Below are 6,098 nucleotides of genomic sequence, written 5' to 3'. Positions count from 1 at the left end.
GCCATAATAAGACGGTGCTGCTCTTCTACAGTTTCCGTATACGATCTAATCTGTCTTTCGACGCTGCTATTGTTTCAACATGTCCCCTCTTCATATCAAGTAAGAATACCTTTAACGTGTTTGATGAATTGCTTATGAAGAATTGTTGGTTTTCCCTTTTAATAAGGAGTATGTTGGCTTTCCCTTTTAATAAGGAGTATTGATTTTCCCTTTTAATAAGGAGTATTGAATTCCCTTTCAATAAGGAGTTTTTGTGTTTTATCGGAGAAAATGAGTTTCATAGCTTGGAATTGTCGTGGCCTTGGTAATCTACGGGCAATTAGCGCGTTCAAAAAGCTCTTAAGAGATAAAAATCCCACATGTGTATTCCTCTCAGAAACAAAGAAAAAAGATTTTGAGATGAATAAGTTTCGAAATGTTCAAGGTTTATCTGGTGTTGTTGCTGTTAGTTGTTCAGGGGAAGGTAATAGACGTGCTGGCGGTCTTGCAATGTTTTGGAAGGAAGGAGTTGAAGTAGAGGTATTATCTCTTTCCTCTAACCATATTGATGTCTTGATTGCTATTGAGAACGGAGATGAAAAATGGAGACTTACTGGTGTATATGGTTTTCCGGAGTCTCATATGAAGCATAAAACCTGCGAGTTAATTGATCAGTTAGCATTGGTGGAAAGTACAGATAAGTGGCTCCTCATGGGGGATTTCAATCTGATTCTTTCACAGGATGAGAAGGAAGGTGGGAATTTCGGCAACTCTCATATGATTTCAATGTTTCGGGACACTCTTCAAAATTACAACCTTTCTGACTTAGGATTCGAGGGTGATAAATTTACTTGGCATAATAGACAAGATGGTGTGTCTAATATCAAGGCACGCCTTGATAGGATGGTAGCGACGCCAGCCTGGTCCTCATTCTATCCTTCAGCTTCAGTGGTGCATTTAACGAGATATGCTTCAGATCATCTACCTTTGTGGTTGCGGCTTGCTACTAGGAAGCCGAAGAAAAAACAAAATGTTCTTAAATTACAACGTTTTGAAGAATGTTGGCTACGTGATAGTGGAATTTTGGAAGTAGTGAAAGGTTCTTGGGAGGTGGCAGGGGATTCTATGTCTGACAAAATTAATCTATGTGTGAATGATCTTTCTAACTGGAGTAAGGATCGCTTTGGTGATGTTCCCAATCAGATAAAAAATGTTCAAAAGAAATTGGATGATCTTAATAAGCAAACACAACATGAGGGGGTGATGTCAGAAATTAGACGAGTTGAGGCTAGATTGAATGACTTGGTTGAGAGTGAAGAAATTTGGTGGGCTCAGAGGTCTCGTGCTTTGTGGTTAAAGCATGGAGATAAAAATACAAATTTTTTTCATCAAAAAGCTTCTCAGAGAAAATCTAGAAATTGGGTGGAATCTATATGCGACGATCATGGGGATAAATTTTATGATGAGGAAGACATTGCCAGAGTTTTTAATAATTTCTTTCAAGATCTTTTCTCTACAAGTCATCCAGAAAGAATTACTAAAGCTGTGGAAGTGGTCAAAGATAGATTGTCGGATGCTATGCGTAACATATTAGAAGCTGAGTTCACAGAAAATGAGGTTTCCTTAGCCGCTAAAAATTTAAAGCCTCATGCTGCTCCGGGACCGGATGGAATGCCTGCATTATTTTATCAACAATTTTGGAGTATAGTTGGCAAGGATGTGACTTCTTTTGCTTTGAAGATTCTCAATGGTGGGGGAAATCCGAGCAACATTAATTATACATACATTTGTCTTATTCCAAAAAAGAAGAAGCCGAAGGTGCCAGGTGATTTTCGACCTATTTCTCTTTGCAATGTTATTTTTAAAATAATTACGAAAACAATTGCAAATAGGTTGAAATTGATTCTTCCGGATATCATTGGAAAATTCCAAAGTGCTTTTGTGCCGGGACGTTTAATTACTGATAATGCCTTACTAGCTTTTGAATCTTTTCATTATATGAGGAAAAAAAGAAGAGGTAAGAAGGGATGTGTGGCGTTAAAGCTAGATATGTCAAAAGCATATGACCGTATTGAGTGGAATTTTTTGATTGAGGTGCTTCAGTCTATGGGTTTTTCTCAGAAATGGCAGAACTTGATTTTCAATTGTATTTCCACTGTTTCTTTCTCTGTTTTGTTGAATGGAAGTCTTTGTCAGAAGTTTTATCCTCAACGAGGCCTCCGTCAAGGGGACCCTTTATCTCCTTACCTATTTATCTTATGTGCTGAGGTTTTTTCCGGGCTTCTAAATAAGGCACAAGCAGAAAAGGGCCTTCATGGAATTCAAATTGCTAGAGGAGCCCCAAAAATTAATCATTTATTTTTTGCAGATGATAGCCTCATTTTCTGTAGGGATTCTTTTCAAGATTCTCAGACCATTCAAGAAATTCTTAATACTTACCAATCTGCTTCTGGTCAACTTATTAATTTGGACAAATCTGAAATCTCTTTTAGCCGAAATGTACCTGATGATCGTAAAATTTTGTTCCAAGGTTGGATGCAAATTAAGGTTGTTGAGTGTCATTCAGAGTATCTGGGGCTGCCTGCTTTTGTTGGTAGATCTAAGAAACAGGTTTTCAATTTTGTCCAAGATAGGGTGTGGAAGAAGTTGAAAGGTTGGAAAGAAAAATTTCTATCTACTGCTGGGAGAGAAGTTTTGATCAAATCAGTGGTTCAAGCAATTCCTACGTATGTGATGAGTTGTTTTCTACTTCCGATGAGTTTATGTGAGCATATTGAAAGTATGATTAGTAAATTCTGGTGGGGGAGCAAACAAGGTGAACGTAAAATTCATTGGATTAAATGGGAGACATTATGTAAGGAAAAAAAGAAAGGTGGAATAGGTTTTCGAACATTTCATGAGTTTAAACTTGCTATGTTGTCTAAACAAGGTTGGCGTATTATGCATAACGACGACTTATTGATCTCACAATGTTTGAAATCAAGGTATTTTCCTAGAAGCAACTTCTTGAAAGCTTCAACAGGTTACTGCCCAAGTTATACATGGAGAAGTATCTTGCAAGCACGAGTGGATATTATTGAGAAAGCTGGTATTTGGAGAGTAGGAGACGGTCGTCTAATTAATGTATGGGAGGATAATTGGCTTCCTTATCAAAATGGACACAAGATTTGGTCCCCTAAACCCCCTAATTGTGATATTATGTTTGTCTCAGATCTCATTCACCATGATATTCGATGTTGGAATGCTCCTTTAATTAATGAAATTTTTCTCCCTTTTGAGGCTCAACAAATTCTTCAATTGCCAATTTCATTTTCTCAATTGCAAGATGAATTTGTGTGGGGTGCTTCACGGTCAGCTACTTTTTCTGTGAAGAGTTCATACCATTTCTTAAAGGCAAGGCGTGCAGCAGATGGCTCACATAGCTCAATGCAAGACAATAATCATGAAGTGTGGAAAAAATTATGGAAAATTAAAAGTATTCCAAAACACATCCATTTTTCTTGGAGGATTCTACATGAAAAACTACCAGTAAAAAATGATCTGTTTAAAAGAGGAATAAGCAGTGACCCACTGTGTGTTCTTTGTGGGGAACATAATGAGACAATTTCACATCTCTTTATGGAATGTCATTGGTCAAAGCAGATATGGTTTGCTTCCTCTTTAGGGGTGGTATTTGATTCGCATGAATTCAGGCATGTTCCTTTTCATAAGTGGTTAGAGAAAAATATTATTGATGTCGATGAGGATATTATAATCCATGTTTTGGCCTTGTGTTATGAGATATGGTGTGCTAGAAATAAGAAATGTTTTGAGGGGACTGATGTTGATGTGATTGCCATTACTCAAAAGGCACAAAGATCTATTGTGAATTTTAAGAGTGCTAGTACGATGTTAGTGGAGACACTGAGTAGAGGTCCAATTATGCCAATATCTGATGTTCATTGGACACCTCCGTTTAGTGGTTTCTATAAGCTTAATGTTGACGCGGCAGGTCCGATAGAGGGTGACAAGTGGGGTATTGGTGTTGTGGTGAGAGATAATGAAGGTGTTGTCGTTGGTGCTAGTTGTTGGAAAGTATGTTCATTACTAGATTCAGAGGTTGCAGAAGCTTTAGCTATGCGGAAGGGTTTGGAATTTGCAAAAGACATGTCTTTTCTGAATCTTATCGCAGAATCAGATGCTTCTAATGTGGTTTTAGCGTTGAATGATCACCAACAATCTTCCAACTATGTTGGCTCTATTATTCGAGATTGTATTAGTTTTAAGGGTAGTTTTCGTAGTTTAAATTTTTTGCATGTTAGGCGTGAAGCCAACCAAGCTGCTCATTATTTAGCTAAATATGCTCTTAAGAATTTAGATTGCATATGGGTAGAAGAAACTCCGCTTTGTATTTCTACAGTCTTGGCATTTGATTTATTGCCAGACTTTGGTTATTGAAATTGTCTTTAACGTCAAAAAAAAAAAAAAAGACGAATCACGATTATTATAAAGAAAATATAATATAAAATCATATTGTATAAGTCTATCGATTCATACTACCATTCATCATATTAATATGGATTCTTTTTTTTTTTTTTAAAAAAAGACAAATTGATAAATAAATAAAAAAAATTCTTTTTTTCTATAAAGGAAGCGAAATTTATGAAAAGAAGTGGAAAATTTTGAAATCGAAACAAAAAGAAGAGGAAAAGAAATCGATAAAGAAAAAAATAAGTCTATAAAAAAATAAGGGCCAAATACCTCCCTGGGTCCTTTAAGTTTCAAAGGTTACAGATAGGTCCTTTAAGTTTCTAAGGTTTCAGATAGGTCCTTAACGGAGGTTGATAGAAAGGACCTATCTGAAACAAACTCGAAACTTAAAGGACCTATTTGAAACCTTAGAAACTTAAAGGACCTATCTGTAACCTTTGAAACTTAAAGGACCTATCTGTTACAAACGTGAAACTTAAAGGACCCAGGGAGGTATTTGGCCAAAAATAAGATCTATAAAAAAGAGAGAAAATTGAAATCGATGATAAAAGAACAAGAATTTGAAGAAAAAAAAATTGATAGAGCATAGCATACATGATTGGAGAGGAAGTTTCGAAGCAATCAAATCAAGTAGTTCTAAAACTCGATTTTTGACTAAGAACAGCTAACAATGACCTAAAACAGACGGATGAGAGTTAGGAAGATTAATATTGTCCATAAAATGACAATCTATGTTACAAATATGTTTAGAATTTGTCTGATACAGTTCGGATTATATAATCTGAATGTTTTTCCCTTAAAAATGGGTGTTTAAGGGGTGTTCGGATTATATAATCTGAAAAAATCAAGTAGCGCGCCCTAGTTTTTGAAGTTTTCGGATTATATAATCTAAAAAAATCCGAATTGGTGAAGAACTCATTTTTTTTCACCCTATAACAAAGGAAAAATTGAATTCAGATTATAAAATCCGAATTACTCAAGGGCATTTTCGAAAAATTTACAAGGCGTGCTAGTAAGAGATAGGGTGGAAAAAGTAATAGTCTTATAGTTAAAACTTTCTTGGCTTGCCTTTTTTTCTTTTGAAACAAACAACACAACATGCAATATTTATGATTTTGCGAGTTAATTTTATATATTGATAATAAGTTTAGCATAACGCTTTATTATGATGGTTGAGTATACTTTGTCTTTATAATTAAGTCATTGTTTGCACTATTGACCTATTTACAATATTTATATTAGCTTACGTATGTCATGTATATAATAAATTTTATATAATTTAAATTTTAGGTAAACTTGTACGAGTTTACGAGTCAAATTTACGTAAGAAAAACTAGTTGATATAAACTCTCAAGATAAAACCTTGGCTGCTTGGTAAATTTATGCAGCCAAAAACATCACGTGGCAAATGCACCTCATTATCATTCATTTTCAACTAAAATATAATTTATTTTATTATTTATGAGATTCTAAATTTCTTGGTTAATAATTTTTTTGGCATATTATGAGCGAAAATGTTTTTTTTATAGGAAAAGTGTTGAGAAAAGCTTTGTTTAACAAGGCTTTCTATAAACTCCTCCTCCTATGAAAAAATACTTTCGAGCCCACTACGAGGCAAGTCCTGCGTTTCACTCATCACAAGTGAATTT

Source organism: Medicago sativa, chromosome 6, assembly GCF_051527215.1.
Source record: "Medicago sativa cultivar Bolivia chromosome 6, Bolivia_mono, whole genome shotgun sequence".
NCBI lineage: Eukaryota > Viridiplantae > Streptophyta > Magnoliopsida > Fabales > Fabaceae > Medicago > Medicago sativa.
Note: the sequence above shows the minus strand (reverse complement) of the source record.